This window comes from Choloepus didactylus, chromosome 11, assembly GCF_015220235.1.
Source record: "Choloepus didactylus isolate mChoDid1 chromosome 11, mChoDid1.pri, whole genome shotgun sequence".
Taxonomy (NCBI): Eukaryota; Metazoa; Chordata; class Mammalia; order Pilosa; family Megalonychidae; genus Choloepus; species Choloepus didactylus.
The window spans coordinates 5,348,578-5,374,534 of NC_051317.1; positions in this window are offsets into that span (position 1 = coordinate 5,348,578).

Below are 25,957 nucleotides of genomic sequence, written 5' to 3' on the forward strand. Positions count from 1 at the left end.
TGGCCTAAGAAAATGGCCTCCTAAGGGGGGCGTTGCAATATATGGGGGTTTGAAGTAGATCCATGTTCATGTTAGTGAGTTAAGAAGCTCTTCCTGCCTGTGGCTGGAGGAAACCTCTGGACAGGCTTAGTGTCTTGATTGCAAGGTCAATGGCCAAAAAGGAGCCTCACAGAGAGATATGGGGTAGGCCCTTGCTTTACTGAACAAAAAAAGCACTAAAATGGAAATTTTAATGTGTTCACACCATCCAACATTTCACAGCATTAGTGTGAATGAATGTGAGCAGCTCTGAGACCAGAGGCTCATTAAAGTAATTATTCATTAGTGGCTGTTTTTTTCTTTTCCTTCTTTCTTTCTTTCTTTTTTTTTTTTTTTTTCAAGCTTGAATTCTAAAGGCAGGCCTTTCCTTTTTAAGACCTTACTTTTCAACCCATTTAATGTTTCCTTGTAGGGTCACAATGTTAATTTTAAGGTTAGGTTTTAATGGCTTTCTAAATGACACTTTCATTGTAGTAAAATGAATGCATCAAGTCACTCTTGCAGGTAGAGATGTGCTATTGACTTACAGTTAGAAGGGTATGAAAATTTCCAAACTATTAATTTGAAAATGTATTAATAACCTGCATATTTAAAGAAAGTGAATAAAAGCAGTGCTGTTTTCACTGAAGCTATTTAATGTTTGGGATAAAAGGTATACAAATTGCTTTTTGAATCCCCTTTAGACAACTGCTTTTGCTCATTTTAAAACTCCCTAATTCTCACTTAGAGCTTAATGTTTAAAAGGGGCCATATTTATAGAAGTTACAAATTTGGGAAATATTTTTGTTTGTGCTAAACTAACCAATATCTTATCTCAGCCCCAAATCAAAATTATTAATCCATGTTGGCCAACGACGTGTTTCTGGTGACCTCATGGAACCTGGTTTGGGAAGCTTCAGGTCTGTTCCAGTTTGCTAATGCTGCATAATACAAAATACCAGAAATGGATTGGCTTCACTGAAGAACAGCCAATGGCTTCCGGAGTATCTCTGTGAGCTGGGAAGGCATGTGGCCAATGTCTGCTGGTCCTTTGTTCCCGGGTTGTATTTCAAAATGGCTTTCCCCAAAACGTCTCTGGGCTACTGTCTTCGCTCCTCTCTCTCAGCTCCTGTGCAACCTTGCTTCTTTCTCCCAGGGTGTTGCTCTCTAAGCATCTGGGAGTCCTCTCTTAGCTCCTCTGGGGCAAACTCTGGGCTTCAACTCCTAGCTTAGCATCTCCAAACACCCACTGTCTGCATCTTCGAGCATCTCTGAGCATCTCTGAGCATCTCTGTCAGCTCCCAAGTGTCTCTCCAAAAGTCTCTCTCAGCTGCTCTGAGCTCCTTCTGTCTGTAAGGTCTCTTATAGGACTCCAGCAATTTAATTAAGTCCCACACTGAAAGGGCAGGACCCACACCTCCATGGAAATAATTCAATCAGAAGTTCCACCCTAATAAACAGACTAATCAGTCTGCCCCCACAAGATTGCATTAAAGAATATGGCTTTTCTGGGGAACATAATATATCCAAACCAGCACAAGATCCTAGTACAGTTTTCAATTAGGCGTAGAAAGGCAGGTGAAAAAACAGACCTGTGAATCCCCTTCTATATCTAATGAATCTATATCTTCTATATAAATGAACTTATTTTAGAAATTTTCAAAATATGTAGGCATGAAAATATAAGTGGATAGTATAATACAGCAGTCTGAAGCCATAAGCATTACCAAAAGTTGATCATATTCACCTACCTTAATAAGCCCAACATCTCAGAAAACCTAGCTATCTAAAATCTCCCTTAACTGCACAACTGCAATTTAAAGTGATAACTTTTTGGTGGTTGATGCAATTTTTAAGGTAAAATAAAATGAACATGGTTTACCTTTGAATTTAAACAAACAAAAAAAGTGACTTTCTAAATACTCCAAACAGTCCCATAAGGAGACACCATTACAGATGTCTTTTGTTTCATTATTTATTATTATGGCATTAGAAGCATTCTTGCTAACAGATTGATGTGTTTCCTTTAGTTTGTTATTTTCTAGTTTATAATTCTCCATCTTCAAGAAACAAGATGGGATAAGAGATCAGAGCAATATACTTTGAGTGTTTTTCCTGTTTTATCTTATTTAACACAAAGGTAAAATTAATATGAAGAGCTTTTAAAGGGAGAAAGGATACGCTAAAAAAAATGTTTGAAAATAGAGAGGTGTGATGCTTAATTTTACATGCCAACTTGACTAGGTTGTGGTGCCCAGTTGTTTGGTCAAATACTGGCCTACTTGTGGTTGTGTTGGCATTTCTTACATGGAATTAGCATCTAAAATCAGCTAAAGTAAAGAGATTACCCTCTATAGTGTGGGTGCACCTCATCTAATAAATTGGAAGTCTTAACAGCAAAAAGTGAGGGTTTCCAGAGATCAGAAGAATTTCTGCCTCAAGACTTCAGCATCATCTTTACTGGAATTTCTAGCCTCCAGTCTGCCCTATGGAATCCACACTTACCAGCCCCCAAAATCACATGAGCAGATTTCCTTATAATATATCTCTCTATAAAGAGATACACATATGTATATATCTGCTGGTTCTCTTTCCCTAGAGAACTATGACTGATGCAGGAGGACACCCTGACAATTTGCCAAGAAAAGGTTTAGAATTTGGAAGCTGGAGAGGAGGAAGATTTAGGATTGGTTTAGTATATCTCATAGATTCAACTCCTGCTTCCCCAGTGGCTATCTCCCTGAACTATACTGAATGATCTATTTATATCACTCCCAACCCTGACCCAAGCACACATTCATATGTATACCTTCATCTGTCATAATTTAGGAATAGCTCATCTTATATCTATAGAAGTTGGAATTCCCAGTTTCTCTGAATGTGCATGACATTTTAGAGGTTGCTGCAAACTCACTGAAATATGGTACCTGATATCACCTGTCATTGTGTGCTGTACATGTACTACCTCCTCACTAGATTATCAACTCCCTGGAATAGGAGATAGTACTTTTATAACCCTCACAGCTCCTAGCAGAGTGCCCTGCTCATAACAGATGTCCAGAATCATTTTATCAAAGGAAGGATTGAATGGTATAACTGAAATGAAACTTAAAGCAATGACTCTCACTTCTATAAGCCACACAAGTATATTACACGGGAATACACTTGTGGTTGTGTTGGCATTTCTTACATGGAATTAGCATCTAAAATCAGCTAAACTTAAATAAAGAGATTACCCTCTATAGTGTGGGTGCAGTAGAGACATGTACATTGAACGCCTCTAACGAGCGAGGCACTTTGCTACGATATGTGCCTTCTATAAAACAGTATTTTATATCAGGTTTGGCCTGTAATGTAAGAGGGGAAGTGAGGCATGTTTGTAAATAATTATAACCCAAGGGGGACATAAAATGAAACAATACAGACAAATTGCTATGGGAGTCACGGCTTAATATAAGGGAGATAGACCCAGGATGGTGTATGGAAAAATCTTCTGTCTCTATGAAAACTTTTATGAATTTTGCTTTCATTTATAAGACTCCTGGAATTTTAAAGATTGGAGGCACCCACAAAATAAATTTTTCTGTAACCCTTTGTTTTATAGATGATGAATCTGAGATCTCAAGAAAAGTGAAGAGCCCAAGATCATGCAGTGAATATTCTTAGAAAACCCACATCATTTAACTCCTAGGCTAGTGCTGTTCCCAGTCCAATGAAAGTTCTTGGTGCATGACCAGTAGTACACTGCTGCTCAGTATTACGCATAAAGACTCAGGTAAACATATTTATATTGATTAAAAGAAAAAAAAACACTTTTAATAATTCAGGGATCAAACCAGATTTATTTAGAATGACAGGAGCAGATAAATCTACATTTTCAACAGAATTAGAAAATTCATTACCAATGTTAAAAGTTCTCAAAGGTGGTATAAGTTTTTCTCTATATAAATATAAATGTGTTCTTTTTTCTATATTTCAGCAAAATCATTTACTTTCTGCATATACCTGTGATCTATACAGAAAGCGGAATTTAATATTCATCTGTCTTCTTTTGACAAAGAATATGATGCACTGGGAGAATATGAAGTGCAATATTTTTGGAGCTTAGTTAGATATAAAGTGGAGCGTGCAGCACCATTTCAAAGTGGGTTTTCATATATACAACCAGCCCTGTGCTATACACCAGGAGCTACACTGAAAAAAGATGTTAAGGTTCATTTATTTTGGACTCCTTCCTTACTGAGTAATGTGACTGGCTTTTCACAACTTGAAATAGGCTTTTAAGATCATGCATCGAAAAGATAGAGGAAAGAACAACCAGAATCTAGCCTGCACTTAGAAAGAATATAGTAGGAGTCAGAAGACTCAAACAAAATGGGCAAGTATCATATGTGACGTGGAGGATGATTCTGCAGATGATAAGGATATTCTTCTTGTGGTTCACTACTTCCCCAAGTATTACTCTGCACATCTTTACAAACTTGGTTAATCTGCCTTGTTGAGAAACAATCAATATATATGCATATCTGAAACGTTATCTGAGGTCCACGAAATTTTGTCTAATGTGTACACATCTTTCAGGATAAGAGCTGGCTCTTGGAGGAGGCAAATCTTGATGATTTGGGGGGCACAGAAAGTCCTTGACTCTCCCAAATGTATTACTTTCAATTAGCTATAAAGCTGACCTCCAGATCTACTTGGCTTCCTAATTTTGTCATTAGTCTTTCCTCCAAGTTAGGTATTAACATCCAAAGGTCATCATTAAAATATACATATGCTATGTGGAAGCGGAGTGTGGACAACTGACATCCATTTACACATTTGCCTGGATTTATTAAGCCCATAAGCTGTCACTTGAGAGCACAACCTACAAGGAACAGAATGCACAGGACAGGTAAGTCTGTGTGGGGGGTTGAGGAGAAGGTAGAGGGAAGGAAAAGGACAATTCAGTAATGGAATACACGCAAATATCAAATGAAGCACCCTGAAACATGGCCACTATAAACTGTAACAGGAAATATTTAGGAATAAACTGTCAAGTATAATAAAATTCAAAAAGCTCAGCATATTGCTCAAGCATGTGAATATTGAAAGATTCACTTAATTTAATCTCTTACACATAATTAGAAAGGCAAACACACAAATGGGGACCTTATGACTCAAAAATTGAAGATTCTAATGATGCTTTACCAAGGTTTGGATTTCAACCATAGATTTATTTATAAATTAAGGTTCATGGAATGTATCCATTAGCTCAAGTGCAAGACGACAGACTGAAATCTGAAATCAAATAATTCAATCTCTATGCCTCATTTTATCCATCTGGAAAAAAAAAATAGCTATAGCTATTTCCTACCAATTCTCAGAGGGTTGGTACAAGATTTAAATGAGCTTCACAATCTTTTTTTGAGATTCTCTAGAAGCTGCTTGTAATATATCAAAGTATTTAAACTGTGTTCCCCATTGTATAAATTCAAAGTACTTGTCAGCACCCCATGAATGTTTTACTAAGGTCACTTGAAGGAAACACACTTATTCCAGGTTTCTATTTTCCACTCTAATCTATATAAAGTAAAGTTTTTGATCCTATCAGCTGTTTGATCTTGGCAGTTATAATCAAGGAGTTTCCTATAAAAAGAAAGAAAGGGCTATGGACTCGTAGAGACTTTCAAAAGCGCTGCACTAAGAAACTGGAGACCGAAGTGCTAGCCCCTTCACTTCTCTACCGCCTGGGGCTACTGAGCGAGACCCTAAGACTCCCTTCCCTGGGAGATGGAGAAGCAATCTGGCCCCTGCCCAACTCTCCCATATTCCCAGGTACTCCTCTCCTTCCCGCTCTCTCACTGTGACCTTGCCCTGCAGGCCTTCCTTCTGTTCCTCAAACGCTCAAGCTACTTTTAGCTTTAGGGTCTTTGCACTTGCTATTCGTGCTTTCTGGCATATTCTTCTGTCAGATCTTGGCCTAGCCATCTTTTTCTTATCATTGAAAGTCACAACTGAAAAACCCCTCTTTTTAAAAGCATCTTTTCTGACTAGCTGCCCCACCACCCAGCTTTATTTTTTGCATAACACAGCACCCTGCTTTATTGCTTTCATAATCTTTAACTACTATCTGATACACTCTTCTTTATTTATTTATCATTCTCCCCACCACCACTGGTATGTGGTCTCCAGGAAATCAAAGACCTTGTCTGCATTCTTAAAAGCTGAAAATCTAGCACTGAAAAACAAAACTATACAAGATGATCTGGACACTTAGGGGTGATTGTTGACAAAATGGATGGATTATTTTGGTACTGGAAGCCAAGGGTTTTCTTTATAGTCATGCTCCTAACTGAATCTGTGACCTTAGAAAGTCCATTAGCACTGTGGGCTTGGAATTTTCAAGACAGCAATGGATACAGGAGGCGTATCTTCCGCTCTCTGCCCCACCGCACCCATGATGGGAACCTTTAGTCCACGTCATCATTCTCTCCCACCAAGCTAGATGTGCCTCCCATTCTTTGTCAACACAGCCCTCCTGGAAGCCAAGTCATGAGTTTTCAAATGGCATTAGAGATCAAAAGTTTTCTGCCTCCTCTTCATTAGGTGATCTCTAAGAATCCTTTTAGGTGCTACTCAAATATCTATGACTTAAGACAAAAGCTGAAGAAAATCAGACATTAAAACCCTTTCTACTTCTGTATCTCTGTATCAAAAGTGATATTTGAAAATGTCTCAAATCCAAAGTGCTCAAAAATTATATCCATGTACCAGGACCTAGAAAGAGGGCAGCAAGAGGTACCATCAAGGAATCTAAGTTCAAAATGTCATAAGGTATAATGAATATCTCAGAAAGACAATTTCAAGGATTCTTTACCTATTTTCCTCTTCTTCTGAAGGTCTAGAAAGTCCAGACAAGAATTCCAACACTATTAGGAAGAAAAATCTTCACTGTTGTGCTTTTCCCTCAATTCAGACCCCATTCAAGGATTACAGTAAGTAGGAGTACATCAGAATTTTCCTAGCAGGAGTTTCCATATTCATCCTTACTTGCCTACCTCTTTTTCCACTATACTGTCATTGTTCAAGCCTCATCTCTGAGCAGAACTTTTCCAATTTGGCCTTTTAGCCTATAATGTGGCTTTCCCCAAGCTCCCTTCCACATTGCACAAGACTGAAAGTTATAAAACAAAATCCCTACGTCTCTGACCATATCATTCCCCCAGGTAAAATCTTTCAAGAGCAAGGTTTCTCTTTCAAGTTGTTGGAGATTGAATCATGCCCTCTGAAAAAGACATGCCCATGTCTTAATCCATGTTCCTGTGTGAGTGAGCCCATTTGAGGATGTTCTTCTTAGTTAAAGTATGACCAAACTGAAGGAGGGTGGGCCTGCATCCAATATGGCTGAAGTCCTTATAATCAAAGGAAATTGGACATGGAAGAAGCCAGAAGTCAGAAGCAGCCATAGGTCAGCAGAAGTCAGAGGAAAAGACACAAGAAGAGAGAGATCATCACGAAATAGAGAATTGCTGGAATGCTACAGACTCTAAGAGAAAGCAAGCCCTACCAATACCTTGATTTTAGAGTTCTGGTGTACAAAAACATGAGACATAAATTCCTGTTGTTCAAGCCAACCCATTGTGTGGTATTTGTCATAGAAGCCCTGCAAACTAAGACACACATACTCCCTAACCTCGCCTGAAGGGCCTTTGCTGACCTGGCCACATCGTGGCATTCACCTCAAAGTCCTGCATTTCGTCAAAGTCTTTTCCACTTCTCTTCACTGCTTTCCTTGTCTTCTACCCTGTCCCAAACCATCTGGCTCAGCCTTGGAAACTCAACTCCAACATCACTTCCCCTTCAGGTCTTCTCTATGCCAACAGCCCCACCCCCAGGTTAGGATAAGAGTTCTTCAATGGAAACCTATTACACTGTGTATGTACTTATCTCATCACTTGTCCTATTATCTTGTCATTATTTTTCACTTTCTCTCCTCCACCAGATGGAGTTGTGAGAGAACAGAAAGCCTGAATGTTATCTCTGCCTCCTCTGTGGCTAGCACAGTGGTCTCCACAAAGCAGGTGTATAATAAACACATACTGATAAATAAGGTTTTAAAATATGTGACCAATTTCCTGTTTTAGGGGTCTATCCAACTCTGAACTTTTTTCCTTTTCAGTGTAATAAATCAATATCCAGAAGAGTACTTGCCACACAGTATAAGCTTGTAAGAATTTTAAATACATTATTTTTATTTACAATACATGTACATGTCCCAAGCAAGATTCTAAATACTTTACAAATATTAACTAATTTTTCCTGCTAAAATGGGTTAAATTGCCAAAAATTGGAGGCAACTGAGATGTTCTTTCATAGGTGAACGGGTGAACAAACTGTGGTACATCAAGACAACAGAATATTATTCAGCATTAAAAAGATAGGAGCTATCAAACCATGAAAAGGCATGGAGGAACCTTAAATGTTAAGTGAAAGAAGTCAGATCACAACTATATGATGTTCTGGAAAATGCAGAACTATGGAGACAGTAAAAAGATTTGCCAGGGGTTTGGGGGGAGAAGGGGATGGATGAATACAGGGCACTTTTAGGGCAAGGAAACTATTCTGCATATTGTAATGGTGGATACATAGAACTATAGAACTATATAATACAAAGAATGAACCCTGATGTAAACTATGGACTTTAGCTAATAATAATGTATCAACTCAGTTCATAAACTGTAACAAATGTGCCACAAGAATGCAACATGTTCATAAAGGGGGAGCTGCACAGAGGGGGTGTAGGAGAGTACATGGGAACTCCGCACATTCTGCACAATCTCTCTGTAAATCTGAAACTGCTATAAGAAATAAAGTCAAGTAAAAAAAAAAAAAAAGGCAACTCTTTGCATTAAATACTATTAACATTTGCATTTTACAGATGAGGACAGTGAGACAGACAGGAACCAAGCAACTTGCCCAGGGACACACAGTTAATAAGAGGTGGAGCAGAGACATTAACCCTGGCATGGAGTGGATGCGTGCATGCAGATACACAGGAACAAATCGGGGTTGAGTCCTCTGATTGCTGTGTTAGGTAGACCCAATTATTGGCACTAGCCAACTCCTCGTCAGCTCTCCCACCTTTGCAATAAAAAAGCCTTTCATTCCTTATAATGCAAGCCCTACAAGTCCTTCACCAGAATAAAGCAACAGACAAGAACTGCCTCAGAAAGGTTGGGAGAAGACAGCAAAATGCACAGCACTCTGTATTGCCCTTCCTAAGCAACATCTGATGCTCCACTCCCTTCCCCTTCACTTGTGATATATTAGCACATAAGCAGCAGTGATACTCATGAGAAAAATTACAGTCATCAAGGCTATCTCCCCAAGAAGCAACTCTCTTTATTAATATGCTTCGGATTGTTGCAACACTACAAAGCCAAAAATAAGTTTTCTTTGATCAATAAATTGTAGGCTGGGAAAGAAAATACTAATTTTCCATTTCTTTGCGACCCAGCACTAATATATAACAGAGCTTTCAAAAAGGGTTCTCAGAAACCTGATATAGAATTATCTGAAATTACACTCAACCATCCCTACGAGATCATTCTGTTCTCTGCTACTTTAGCGAGGTGTCTTCTGGACTTGGCAGGCATTTTTCAGAGAAATCTTTGTGTAAAGATATAGTTTTCTATTTCTGTGCAAGCTGGGCAAGGAAAGAACAATACATGTCCAAGACAGTCCCTAAGAGAAAGACTGTGGAACTCTCCCTCCTCTGTCAATTATGGGCTTCATGACATGCCCCTTTCACCTCCAAAAGTAACTTAATTTCTAATCCAATATAGAAAGCAACATCAGGCTTTGCTTCTGTGTAATAAAATGTACAAATATCACACAAACGATAAACTGGAAGAATGCTATGAATAAATATGAATAGTCATGATAAAATAATAGCTACTATTCTAGAGGCACGTTCAATTCTATGGGAGAAAATAAGTTTTTGCATTGGAGGGACAGTGCTAGAGAGTAAGAAAGACAACTTTATAGCTGGTCCTAGGATTAAAGTGGTAGTGTTACCTTAGCCATAGGTTTGGGTGAGTTACTGAACCTCCCAAGGACTCCTAGGTCAACTAACCACTAAAAAGTGGTTCTCAACTGGGGACAGTTTTGCCCCCTGCCCCCACCTTGGTGGGGAACAAATGGGGAATGTCTGGAGACATTTTTGATTTTCACAGCTGGTGGTGGGGCTTACAGTGTGAGGCTAGAGACGCTGCTAAGCATCCTATACTACACAAGATAGTCCCCCACAAAAAAAAGAATTAAATGGTTCAATATGTGAATAATGCCAAACTTGAGAAACCCTGCTCCAAAATAAAGAAGTAGGATTAGATGACATCTAAATATTCTAAGATTTATGACCCAAACACCAGACCCATTCCTTTATAACATCTACAAGCGTCTATGAGTTTAGGTTTAGGTTTCCTTATCCCTATATGGAAAGGTCACAGAGACAGGTCTGAAAAGGATAATGAGTTAACTGAATCAATGAATTATTCCACAAATATTTATTGAAAGCATTCAATGTATTGGTCATTGCACAAGGCCCCAGGGATATGGCCACAAACAATTGATGAAGCACTTAAAAGATTCCTGAGTTCCATTTTGCAGTATCTTCCAACAAATTTCTGGATTTAGTGGGTTAAATTCTTCAGGTATCATGAAATGTATACTGAATAACAGAAACTGATTTGCCACCATACATCCTTTCAATAGTTGTCAAATAAAACATTATGGTGGTAATACCTTAAATTCTTAGTAATTTCAAATATGAGATGTATGAGCAATTATTTCCATGAATACATATTTTGCATGGATACATATTTTCAATTCATTTCACGTGAATTTACTCAATTAAAGTACAGTAAAGTCTTATAAAGTCAAACTAATTTAATTGAAAGGCCAAGTGAGTAAAAAGGAAATTTTGAATTATAAAATATATAAAGGAATTAGTTGCATGCTATTTAACATTCCTAAAGCATTTTGCAATAGGAAACTAAAAGCTTCCACATATATTACCTCAAATATCTAAATCAATCCTGAAGTAAGAGTGTAATAATTACTATTTTATCCAGTTCATAGATGAGGAAATTAGGTTCAGAAACATTGGACCCTGAGCCAACCTACACAAATAGAGGAACGAAGAATCTGCTTCAATGAATCAAAATTAATGATTTATAACTATTGTCCCAAAGCATCAGCTCAAGCAAAGGCCTTGTGACAGCCACAGAAATGTGCACCCAGACCTCCTGTTGCAAGGCTCAACACCCCCAGCTGCCATCCCTCTGGATCTACTACCACATCAATGCCATGCCCTCACTTCTCCAGAAACGCTCACAGCCAATGACTGAGCAAGCTCATTTCTGGAGGATGCCAGATTCCTCGAACAGACAACTATGGCCTGTGGATTCCCCCTTAGCCTGGCCCCAATATTTCTGGAACTGTGCTACAGTCTGAGACTCTTCCTATTCAATCCTCCTTCCTTCCCTACCTCCTTTCACAGATGCCAACCCTGCAATGCAGTCTGAAGGCTCTCCCTGCTCCTCCTGCTGCCTCCCTTTTAAAATTCAAAGGTATTTCCCTCAATACATTTCTTGCATGTATAATGCCATCTAGGCAACTGCTATTCCTATGCTAACTCAGGTCTTTTCTACCTCACATATTAATAAGCATTATCAGATATTTTACCATGTGCCATACCAGATGCTAACTGTTTGGCAAGAGTTTCAGTCAGTTCTCACAACACCCCTATTAGGCATGAAGGTATTATTATTCCCATCTTATAGCTGAAGAACTGACCCTAGATCTTTCGGTTATTTCCTGGAAAACTTAGGTTCAATCCCAGGCAGACCCAAGTTCTCTAAACCACTATTCTAAACTGCTCTAACCGATTTCATTTGTTAGAGGTAAACACTACTACTAAGGCATGTTTAAATTCATTCTCTCATTAAAATTCTTTTTTTCAATATTGCTTATTCTATTTTTTCTTACACTATAATTTATTTTCTATTTTTAAACTTATTTTTAGATTCCAAAATAATACAAGAACATGTTCTCATTATAACAGAAGCAAACAATACCCAGCAGAGATACTATTTATAACCAACTAACTACTGACCCAAACTTTTAGGAAGACAAACTTCAGTTAGCAGTTCCTTATCTAAATTATCCTTTATTCCAAATTAGACAAGTTCAGTGACATTTGGCTCAACAATTTGAGTTCCAATATTTGACTGAGAATAAATAGCTGAGCCTTGAGAAGCCCTAGATTTAAACAAACAAACAAAAAAAACAGGAAAAATGCGGCTTTTATTATTCAGAATAAATACATATAACTGCAGTGAAGGGTTCATCTTTTAAAGGAGATAAAATGTCAATGTAGATGCCCTGAAATCTTTTTTTTTTCTTTTTTAGGCAGAAGTGGAAGTTGCTCACCTCTCAGAAATTATTTTACAGACTCTGAGACAAGCCAGCCTCTTGAATTAGACACCCACAACCAGCAAAGGTAGCCTTCCTCTTTCGGAGCCTCTTTCCTATATCTCTTCTTTATTGTGCAAATGCAACTTTGGTCACCTACACACTCTTTTTTAACAAAAGTTACTTATTTTTAAGCGCATCATCTTGGATCTCAGCTTCAAGGTCTTCCCGGAGTTTAGCTGAAACAACTTTGTTATTTGCAAATCCAAGTTGACTCCTGTCCTCTCACTTGATGTTAATGCCCTTTACTTCTCATTCAAAGTTTCAGAATACCTTCTCTCAGCAAACAGAGAAGGCACGGATAAGGCAGCATTCCCTTCTCTAGTGCCACATTTCAACTTGATCTTTTCACTCTCTCTGTTAAATTCAAATGTCACTCCGCTATTCGTGTGTATGTGGAGGATTCTAATATACACTTCTTCCATTTCTTTCAAAATTGCTTCAATTTCTCTGAAGTCAAAGGCCCTTTCAACTTCTGGAAATTATCTATGGAATCCATTAACATGGCTTAGTACACAATACAGATGCTGTTGAGGTTTCACAAGAAAAGAGAGCAGTAAAGTTAAAAAAAAAAAAAAAGGAAGAAAGAAAATAAAGGCTTAATTAAAAAAAAAGGAAGAAAGGTAAAAAAGATTTAAATGTGGAATTTTTTGATAAAGAGTTCTAACTTAAGTGGTTAATACCTCTGAATATTTGTTCTTTCCTCATAGAGATCAACTCTTACAGTTAATTTTAACTGGTCTCCTCTAACAATCATTAGTGATTATTTTCCTGATAATACAAGTAGAAAGTTCAGTAAATTTAGTCCTCATAACTTAGCAAATGAGTTTTTAATTCTAGAAACTTGTTAAATTAACTCCATCTGATTTTTTGCAAATAAATCAAAATCTGACTAAGTCCACCTTTGCAACTGTAAAATTAAGCTAATAATTTAAATTCATGTTTTTGAAGACTAAAAACATTCCATATTATATTGACATGGAAAATACTCAGAAGTGTGAAATGAACAAAAAGGGCTATGTCTAATACTGTACACATATTAGAAGTGCAATTTTGTTAATATGGGTAGATAAATAATAGAGAATTTGTAGGTAGGTAGGGAAGGAAGGAAGGAAGGAAAGAAGGAAAGAAGGAAGGAAGGAAGGAAGGAAGGAATAGAGGGAGGGAAGGAAAGAAGGAAGGAAGGAAGGAAGGAGGCAGGGAGGAAGGAGGGAAAAAGAGAGGGAGGAAAGGGGGAGAGAGAGAAAGGGGGGAGAGAGAGAAAGAAAAAGTTTGATAGAAAAAAATAGTTTTCTTGTAAATTGATGTGGCTCTTTTGATGGTGGTGCTGAGGACAATAGAGGGAGTGAGTTATATTGTTTGAAGACTGGGAGCCCTTGGTTTGGAGCTAAGATTACAGACCATAATTGCCCCCTGTCTATATTTTTTGAGGAAAAGAATGAGGACACCAAGCTTGCCCAGATGTATCCTTTGTCTATGCTGATTTTCATAACCTTACTTCGGCCTCATAAAGCTTGTGAATAATACTAACAGCTGTCTGTGAGTTGTATTCCCACCGTCTTTGAATTCATTCCCAGTCTCTTAGGACCAAGGATAAGACAGTTAACAGTGGCTATCTCTAGGTGTGGAGAGAGGGGTAATATTCTGTTATATTTAATAAATTTTCTACAATGGGTATGTATTGCTTTTATACTTAAACTGTCATAAGGTAAGGTAAAATATTACATGAAATTTACATAATGTTCAAGGAGACTGACACTTCCTATGTATTCAACTTCTTTTAAGAGTGTTTAGGCTCAGCCTTCAGGGCAATCCTAAAGACAGACAGGAAATAGAGGATCCTGGCTCTGCCACTGCCTATGGGACTCACATAGCTTCTCTCCAAAATGATTGAGTCGTACCACTAAGTTCCTGCCTTTGTTAATTCCCCATCCTCAGCTAGCTCGGAGGGTCTCTGATCAATAATTTATCTTCCAGGCACTGACCTCTCTCCCTAGTCTTCTCCCACTCCCCTGGTCCCCAAGAAAATACATGTTTTGACAACTCATCTAATACCCCTTCCAAGTCCCTCACATGCACTCCTTTTTCAGGTTTTGGTTTGGAAAGCATGGAATTAAAAAGTGTAAACACCATTTTCCAAAGACCAGCATATTTCTCCCCCTCCCTTTTATTCTTATTATAATGTGCTAATTTGACTACAGTGCATTTGGAAAGAGTCACTGTCATGATGTCATAGCTATTTGACCCATACTCCTCAATGCCATGCCTCTGTCTAATTGCTCCATTCTCACTGTGACTTTCCCAACTTTCCTTTAGGAAAGCTTGCTGGAATTTCAGAAGAGCAGCATGATGCCAGATTGTATGGATTGGAACACTTTCAATTTGTGAGATTCAACTGGCAATATTAAAGAATTAATTATAATGAAAATGCAAAGAAACAGAATCTTCAGAGAATTCCATCTGGGAACAGTCTTTTCTTAGGTCTTATTCAATTTCTTTGATCCAACTTAGTCTCTTATTTTCTCTTTGGTTCATGTAATGTGAAGTATTGAATTCTATGAAATATTGGACGTAAAAATTTCATACGGGCTATCATCAGATTTCAACTTGTTCTCAAAACAATTTATTATCCCAAAAGGATGACTACATAACTAGCCTGCATTCCAAATGTTCACAGACATATTTTCTCCAAGGACCTGACTTATCCCTCAATAACTCTGAGACGTTATTGCATACAATAAAAGGACTGAATATAACTCAATAGGAAACAGCCAAAGATTTACACATCTTTTATTGGGTAAATCAGCTATTAATCTATGTGGGAAGAATCTACTCCCATTTACCAGAGCGAAGTGAGGAGAAAGACCATGATAGTCATGCCCTGCCAAACAAAATTCTTTGCTGTTTACCTGAATGCTTTTTTAGGTATATTGGCTCATCTCTCATGTTTAGAAACAATGATGAAGTTGTTGCCAGGAAAATAGCTTCTGTGTGTCATATATGGATTAGCTTCCTCCTTGCCCTGCAAGTTCAGTGTCAATCATTTTAATGCCCCAGCCTCACATATATTTTGCAATGTGTATTTTGGTGTCAATGTTCAATATGGCAGAAAAAAGAAAGAAGTGACAAGGGAATTGATGTCCAGTTCATGTCAAGGCATCCATACATATGGCTGAGTGAGTAAATTAATAAATCTGATGTAGAAATAAGAGAATGTGCATTACTTAAATAAGTAATTTGGATGAGGCATAATAATAAGGGAATGAAAACAATAATGAAGGACATAGTGCAGACAGATTAATTTAATAATTTTATTGCACTATGATAAAAGCTGTCTCATAAAATTATCATACCTCATCTACTATAAATATATTTGAACATAAATGTTCTCTTAAAATGCCTGTGTTTTATGATTTCTATAGTTCAAGAAAATAAAGGGACAGAACAAAAGTACCAAAATCTGCATTTGTTGTTTGGCATACAGGTGGTGTAAAAAAATTGTAATAAAAACAACAATAAATTTGGACACCAGAAAACAGGCAAGAAGACAAACCTGAACATAGAGAAGGAACTCGGTAATGCCTTATCCACCGAAAATGGCTGTGAACTTCTATTGTTTTTCCTTGCTCAATAGTCCCTTCCTACCTGCAACACAGATTTTTGGATTGAGCTGATGACATACGATGTCACCTTTGTTTCCTTTTGCAATTTACAACTTAAAGAATATGCCAGATATTTCTAATAATAATAATGTGTCAGTGAACAAAAGAGTTGTACCATGGTGTATAACAAAATTCAACTACATACATGCATAACTTAAAATTGACATCATTGAGACCTTGCTCAAGGGCAAATTTGCAATAATTTGCTCTACTGAGTTATCAAAGAACTGCAACGTACGAATTATTGATATTGTTCATAAATGGGCACAGTGCCATATAGCCATACATAAATTAACCAAAATATAATAAAGGGGATGTTTGTAAAATGTTTCCACAAAAAATATTTGAAATAATACAACCCATTTAAAATATTATATGCAAGTACAAGCATAAGTTCAATAATTGTTGTTGGTCAATAATATTTGCTTCCTTGCATGCCTCCCAAAGGAGCCTATTTCAGAAGTTATGCCTCTGGGAGAGTGTGGTGGTTTGAATCTATCAGGTCCTTTTAATCCAATCTTGTGGGGGCAGACTATTGTGGTTGGGAACTTTTGATTAGATTATTTCCATGGAGTTGTGACCCCCACCCATTCAAGGTAAAATTCAAGGTAAAATTAGTTTACTGGAGTCCTTAAGAGAGCTCAGGGAGAGAGAGACAGCTCAGAGCTGACACAGACACAGATGCTTGAAGATGCAGACCGAAAGACATTTGGGGATGCTAAGTTAAGAGATGAAGCCCAGAGTTTGCCCTGGAAAAGCTAAGTAAGAACCCCCAGATGCTTAAAGAGAACACCACTAGAATCAGAAGCTGAAAGCAATGCAACCTGGAAGCAAAGGACCAGCAGGTGCCAGCCACATGCCTTCCCAGCTGCCAGAGGTGTTCCAGACACCACTGGCCTTTCTTCAGTGAAGGTATCTTCTTGGTGATGCTTTAGTTTGGAAACTTTTATGGCCTTAAAACTGTAAATCTGTAACCTAATAAATCCCCTTTATATAAGCCAATCCATTTCTGGCAGCTTTAGCAAACCAAAACAGAGAGATAGACAAAGACAGAGAGAGAGGGAGATAGGGAGATGGGGAGAGAGGGAAAGAGGGAGAGAGGGAGAGAGGGCAGGAAGACTGAGAAGAATCTATGCTGGGGCAAAACAACCAAGCATTTGCCTGCTGTATTTCTGTCTTTTCTCTTTTTAACAATAATGGAAATACAAATTCTCAAACATAGGAAAACAAAGTGCATGTGCATGATGATGGGCAGAGATCAGAAGGAGACATGGTTATACTCCATTACACAGCTTTCCACTGTCTTTTTCTGAGCCTTCAAAAAATGCTTGGGCTCTAATCAAACAGTATAATTTTAATTCATGAGAATCTAGATTAAAACAGTGAAAATCCCATGTAGCGAAAAATGAGGAATATCCAAGGTTATAAAGCTGGTACATGGCCCAGGTAGAGCCCAGGTCTTCTTACTTCCAACTTATTCTGGAAGATTCTTTGCTCTTAAGTACTTACCACCCAATCAGTTAACCAGATGATCTAGAAATACATTTGTTGAATGCCTATAATGGGTGTGTCAGGTGATAATTAGATTAAATGAGTTATAACATTAATGGAGAATGAGTAGTGTACTCATCGGGGGGAGGAACTTTTCAAACTCTGGATCTTTGTTTACTACTATGGATCTTCTCAAAGTGGGATGTCTTTGAATGGTTAGACACCTACATATGCCTCTTTGCGCTCTTCATTGTCAACAGACTGAATTAGATTGTTTTTGTTACAGGAACATGCCTCCAGTCCTTTTATATTTTTGTCCCCCAGTAAACAAGTTAGAGATGAAAAAAATAGACAGTTTTACCTTATTTGATATATCAAATCTAAAATTTAGGATGTTTGAGATTTGTCATTAGATGCCAAGGAGATGGAAGTGGACAATTTGGTATCAAAAGACCCACCAAAGGTCAAAGGCTGTATAACAAGCTGCCTCTACTTTGAGGACCCTCGGCCTCCTTACCTTTGTCCCCAGCTTTGCCATACATTGCTTAGCTATCCTGATAAAGGCAAAAGAACTTGATGGGAGACAATTTAGAAAGTTATCCACATTCTGAAGCTCATAAAAATTTCTTTCTTTAATCCACTCTAATAGGCAGGAGATAAGGCTTTTCTGTTTCTGTGGCATGAGGGTTTACCATATGGCCAATAAATCTCTAATATTCTGCCAGCCAAAAAAATTTCTGTTTTCATTACCCTTACCCTCAGATCCTAAGGACCACAGGGGTGGGAGGGGGTGGGGAAGATAACAGTTTTTAACATTTCTAGGATGAAGTTTGGGATATTCCAGGCACTTTAATCATTAGGATAAAAGTGAGAATTGAGTGGTATTTAAAGGGTAGATAGGATTTGGATTCAGGCAAACCAACATTCATAAGTAATGTCTATATCCTTGCTGAGTGCTCAGAACTATTCACAGTTTTTTTTTTAATAAAATGTCTACTTTCTGATGTATGCAAAATTGGTCTATGTATGGCTAATATGGGGAAACAAATAATAGTTTCAAGAATCTGTTAAGCTGTGTTGAAATTGCTATTTCTTGGGAAATATTTAATTACTCTGTGTCCATTTTATCAAATGAGAGCAGTTGAGTTATAATTAGTTTGTGGGGGTTCTAGCCTCTTTACTTAAAAAAAAAAAAATTAAAAGCCTTTAAAGTGCCTTATTTGCCCATAAGATCTAGGTGTATAGTGTCTTGTCATTTTCTAATATACAGTGAAAATACCATAAAGTTTGTAATTAGTTTAAAAAGTCAAAAACTCAGCAAGAAGTTTGGTTTTTCCTCTCAACTATCTGTTAATGAAGGTTTCAACATTAATTGTCTTTTCATTAAAAATTCTTTAAAACCCTTCTTTAACATTCCATCCAAAATCAAATTAGCTGCTAAGCTTTGAAACAATCTCTGTAATACTGTGTGGACTCCACTGTTCCTAATTTGGACTGGTGAGATTAAGGAATGTGGGCCTTTCAGATACTCTAGAAGACCAGATTTACATTATTTTGAGTTATTATGGAGCTTCTTTATTCAAACCTTCTCTGAAACAAGTCATATTAGACAGAATCCTATTACCAGGAGCACCCATAAAAGAAGCCGGCAGTATAAGAGAGCTATGCTCACGCCCCCAATGTCCTGCCTTTGGAAACAGTGCTTCTGTGCATTCTTTCCTGCAAATACAAAGTCCTACTCTGTGCAAGGTACTAGTCACCCTTTTTCTTACAGAAAAGAGTTCATATCCTCTGATATGAGCCATGGAGCACATTACTGATTAAGCTACAGCTTTCTCTTCTAAAAATGGGATCACTATAGTATAACTTCATTGGATTATAAATGAGGCAATGTAAGTAGAGCACTTAGCATAGTGTAAGGCCCTTATGTTGGCTATTGTGGGAGAGGCAAAAATAATCCTTGTATTCAAAGAGCCTAAAGTGGAGCAATAGAGAAATAATGTGTATTGATGTCAAGAGTGAAAGTAGAGTATGAGGTTTAAATGACATCCAGAAGGGGTGTTGAAAGAGTTATGAGAGAGAGATGGATAAGGGTAAAAAGGATGGAAATAAATAGCCACTAGCTGCCTTCTGTGGGCCAAGTCCTCTGCCAGACACTTTTGAGTAACTCCACATTAAAGGGTGAGGTTAAACTACCCAGGAAGGCTCTCCAGAAGCTGTCATTGAGAACCGGCTCTTTGAAGATGAATCAGATTTGAACATTGCAATCGGGGTGTGGTTTAAGAGTCCTGACTTTGGGGATAGACAAGAATTTGAATTCTTGTTCTGCATAAGACAATTAATTTCACTTCTCTGTGCCACAGTGTTCTCATTGCTAAACAGCCATGATACTATCCATGACTTTGAATTTCTCCATGTTTTGCAAATTAACTGAGCAAATTCATACCAAATTTAACCTAGAGTGAGGCACATTCTCAATGACTGTTACCCAGTGAAAGTGCCAGGAACACAAGAGAGTTAGGTTACCATTTTGTTAACTTTCATTTCAATACATTACATTGAACATTAATTAAATATTAATTAAAATTCTTGTAAAGACATTTCATCTATATATCATAGCAATCATTAAAACAAATAAAATAACAACTTCCCCCCTCCCTGAATCTTTTTCCCCTTCTACAGTCTTTCTCCTAGACTCAGGTTCAATATTTACTACTTACTATGAGACATATCCCTCTATTGATTACAGTGAAAACAAAATATATCTGCTCCACCCAATATCGACTATTCTTTTTTTAATATTTTCTGTCTACAGCAATGGCACTATTTCCTTTGAAAGCTTGCCATTATTCCCAGCTTCTCCTATCTCCTCATCCACCACATACTACCTCTCCCTTATTAGAGCTAAGAAGTGTCTTGTAAACCCCTCTCACACCTTCTCCACTTCAATTGCCACAGCCCCAGCTCAATTTTTCACTGTCTCTCACCTGGAGGACTGTAGTGATATGACAGTCCCCTGCCTGTTGGTCTCTTCCAAGCTCTAATCCCCTTTCACATTACCACCAAAGCTAGTTCCCTAAAATACTAGTTAAGTCATGTCAGTCAACTGATTAAATATTCTCAGTAGCTCCCCAATGCCTCTGGAATTAAGTAAAACTTCCTTAGTACATTAAGAACTCTATGACTCCAAATTACCTTTCTAGCCTAAATTTCCATTAAGTCCTTCCCTCTGGCAATATGGATTATGAACAATACCTTCAACATTAGCATTTCCATACTCTTCCTTCCTGACTTTTGATTCCCTCCCTATTCTTCAGTATACTGTTCAAATGCCTCTTGCTCCCTAGATATTCCCTCTCACCCAGCAGTAGCAATTGCTCTTTCCTTTGGGTCCACCACTATGTGACACTATGAGCCTCAGTTTACTCTTCTGTGAAATGGAAATATTCAATTCCTGTCCAGAAAGTGGCATGGTTTGAGACCCAACTGGGACAATGTTTATGTAATACTGGAAAACTATAAATCTATACAGAAATACTGGCAAGCATGGAGCCAAGAGATTTACAGACATTATCTCATTCAATTCTTAAAGATTAAACAGGTATCACAAGCGAGAATGTGTGCTCCTATTAAAAAAGAGTAAGAGAAAAAGTCAAAATCTTCCCATTGACATAATGTTGCATTTGTATTATAATACCCTTCTCAAAGCTGCTTCCACACATATTACTCTTTTGATCACTTTTTTAAAAAAAGTATATTTTATCCATCTTAACAACACTTAATTATTTGACTTTAACTTTTCCACTACATAGCATTACAGACTATTAACCAGAGATCTAAAATTACGCTAAAATAGGTGTGGTGTTAGAGTCACGACTGAAGGGTTAAACTGCATTAAATAATTATGTAAGTTAGAATTCCTCTGAGTCTTGGGGCAAAGGACCAATTCACAGAGCTTAGGGAGACTGAAGCAAAAAGAACCTAATCAGGCATGTAATTAACTTTTTCAGTGACATAGTGATAACGTGGCGCAATAAAAATGTTACAAAAAGGCTTGAGGACTGTCCAGGGCATCACCTGAACATTTTCAAAAACACAGCCAATGCAGAGATGAGAATTTAGCTTTCAAGCCAAAAATTATGGACACACTGAAGCTAAATCAATATGCTACAAACGTTTAGTGACCCTCCACGACTGATCTTACTTTTTTCCAATTAAATACATATTATCTATATACCTTGAAACACAGTGTCTTACAAAACACATTTGCTCTCTAGTTTTTGACAGACAGGAAATCTAAAATAATTCGAAGAAAAAGAGTTCTTTGTGGAAGTAGCTTATTTCATTCTGGGGACTAAATGCATTTCCAGGAAGGATTACATTTTGTTTGGCAATTTATTTTATTGACAAAACATATTTCATCACATATTCCATCATATTCAGTAGACAAATGCATGTTGTCAAATACCCTATTTCCTACTTTGATGAAAAACACATATTTTTCAGATTCCATATTTTTTTTTTTTAATGCTGGCATTCTACAAATAAGCTCCATTTGTTGTGATTTGACCAGAGGTATCCAGATTTGGATTTTATCCAAGGTATTTGATTTCTTCTTCCAATATAATGAAAATTAATCTCATAGGGAATATTAATGTTCATCTTCACGCATAAAAAGTCAAAACTCAGTTTACATTTTAATCATTGTAGTAGGATCCTATTGTCTAAACATAAAACTCAAATGGTTCCCATACACTCGCCAGCTGCTAAAATGCAATTACCCTTTACAAGGTAACACACAAAGTAAATATTTAATCTAGTCTATTTGTATGTCTGTTTAATGTTGGTAATTCAATTACTGTCTGTCCTATCCATATTTGCCCTCATGCCTGATATACATATTAAATAATAAATAAGTTCTTAGAGGTCAAGAAACAGATCTATGTAATTTGTTCTGAGGAGCACTCAACACAGTGCCTCACAAAGACAGGTGCTTAAGAAATTCGTGTTTGTGGCAGGATGGTAATGACCATTCCCAACCAAAAATCATTTGTTCACAGCACTTTGCCCTTTTTCATGTCAACAGTCATTTAATGACCACCTACCATGCGGCGGGCACTGTAAAAACTACAAGGTATTCAAAGGTGGACAACCAAGGTCCCTGCCCTCAAGGGGTTTGCAGTCTAGTAGGAATTACAATACAGGGTGATACAGGCAATAATGGAGCTTATGCAATGTTCCATACACAGTCTCAAGGCAGTAGGGATCCATACTCTCACGGGGAATACAAGCAGAAATGGCTGATGAATTGACATGAGTAGGGTTTTACGACCAAACAGAAGTTCGCCAGTGGATACCATGGATAAAGGCATTCCTGGCAAGGAAAATGTGCTATGATACAGATGCAAGAAAGTATGTTAGTGTGTAAACCAATCATTCTTTCAACATTGCTGTAGTTTAAAATAGGAGGGGCACAGAGTTTGCAGGAAATGACACTGAAGAGGTTGACAGGGCCCTGAAGGGGCTTATATGTTAAGGAGCTTGGGCTATCTTACATAAATATTGGAAAACCAATAATAATTCAAACAAGGCCAGATTTGCATGGAAAATGAGTGGAGTAGGTGTGCAGAGGTAATAAAAGCACAACAAATTAGAAGCCTATTAGATTACCCTAAGAAACAGGCAAAGGGCAGAAACAAAGGTAGTAGTAGTGTGAACAGATAGAACATATGGATTCTGGAGATATTGGGATGTCAAAAATCAATAGGCCTTTACATTAAGAGTTAGGAAAAAAAGTTGAATTCTGGGTTTCTGCTCTGAATGACCAATATTTGAAAGCTTGATCTTCACCATCTTTTAAAGTCCCTAAACTCCTTCTATAGACCAAATAAGCTCAAGAAAACTTCTTGAACTTTATTCACACTTTCACTTAACCATCAATTCCAAGTTCACTTTTATAATGAGGGTTTATGCCTAAGGCTGGTCATCAGAGTCAGAATCTACAAAATATTGTAAGCATATGATACTTAGAATATATATGTCCCTCAGATTCTCAGAACAGAACTTTACCTACCCAAATCAAAAACCTATTAAAACAGCAGTTCCATAAATAGAAATAGCAATGGACTGTGAATCAAAAGTCTGGTTCTAGGATGAGCTCTTACCTACCATAGGGTCTTGAACAAGGCATCTGACCTCCACAAGATTCAGTTTCATCATCTGTAGATAGAATGGTTAACTGCCCTAAAAATCTAACCCACAGTTAGCAGTGAGCATCAATATGACACTAACGTATCATTGATAAAAAAGTGAAGAGCTATACAGAAATAAGGTAATATAACATAAAGTACTTTGATTATGATGTAAGATTTGTCAACTATTGCAGTACCTTTTACTAAGCCTTGCATTTCTAACAGATCTAAGGTAGCCATTTATTGGCCTTGAGTGACATTATATATTTCCGGAAATATCTGAATGTAAGAGATTTTATTACACTTCACCCTCATTGGCTAGAAATCATTTTTATCACTTCCTATTCTTTCAACCCTTATATTCAATTGGTCATTAAGCTGTGCAATTTATTCTTTCGAAAATCCCTAAATCTATCCTCAATCTTCATTATCATTGCCACCTACATATTCATCTTTTGGGCTAATTAGCTTCTTAGCTATTCTCTTTCTTTCTGGTTGCCTCATCTTCAGCTTTGCCCAGTCTTTATATCGTTAGTAGAGTAAATGTTTGATGAACTATCAGCCTAGAGAAGCTACTTCCAGATGAAATGCCCAAGAGGCTTATACTCCCAAAGGAACCAAGAACCAACTCAACCCTCTAGACCATCCCCCTCCTCAGCTTCTCTTCTTACCAGCCTGTTCTCCATCCACGCATTCATGATTTCTTTTCTTTCTTCCACCTGTGTTCCCATGATTACATCCACATCAAATACTTGCCTCACTTCCTCAACTCTGCTTATCTAAATCTTACATATCTGACCAGGTATGATAGAAACTTTATCTCTTCACAAAACCTCATGAAGTGTAATACCACCACACCCCAGAGCGCTATTGTCTCTGAACTCCTGCACCAGTGCTAGAATGCACCATGCTTAGTCCTTATTATATTATCTACCCAACCAGTGAAGCACAAAGGCTTCACTTCCCATTCCCTCACTTAATATGTGACTATCATTTCACCTCTCTGTGCCTTAGTTTCCTCATCTACAAAATGGGAAGAAGAATATAATCCCCAATTCAGGGTCCTTGTGAGATTATATCAACATTAAGTCACAGAATCTGGCACACAACGAGCAATAAATACGAACTTTAATTAGTTGATCACTATTATCAGAAATTGCAGGAGCATCTCTTATAAGATCTCTATTTTGCTCAACACTCTATCCTTAGCTGTGGCAAGAGTAACCAATCAACCTTAGACCTTCTGTGGGTCAGGATACAGAAGGGGTACCTTGTTTCTATCGCATAATGCCTGGGTCCTCGGCCAACAAGACTGATCTGGCTGGAATCTGGAATCTTCTTCACTTATGTCTGGCATTGAGGCCAGGATGGCTCAAAGGGTGAACTCATAGGACTGTCCATCAGAGCACCTACCCACAGCCACTTCATTGGCCTGGGATTTCAAAGCATGGTATCTGGATCCCAAGAGAGCATTCCCCAAGACGGAGTGTCTGGGGAAGTGTTTCAAAATATCCAGTGGAACCTGCATGGAATTTTCTGACCTAGCCATCGTCTTCACTTGTCCTGCATTCTATTGGTTACACATGAATCACTACAGCTGTTCAGATCAAGGGGGTGGAAATTAAACTCCACCTTTTAATGGGACAGTGCCAAAGTCACACTGAAGAAAGAGCATGTGGGATTGAAGATGCTATCGTGGTCACCTTTGGAAAATACCATTCCCATAGCAACTGTATCAGTTAAAACTTCCCACATCTTTAACTCAATTTCATCATTTGTAAATAGTAGTAGGAACCTCCCTGGAATATAGAAGGTATTACATCAATAATGACTGAGTAAGTGAATAAACTATTTCATATTCGTTTCATAGCACCCTTCTCCCCTAAACTAGACAAGAGGCTTCTTTTTTATTAACATTTTATTATGAAATACTTTTCCAACATATTGGCCAGTTACAAAAATAACACAAACCTCATACAGAGAAAACCAACATACCTCAAGAGACTTCTTGAGGGCAGAATTATACCAAATATTCTTTATATATACCAAACAAAGCCAAAATACTTGCTAGAATTTAGT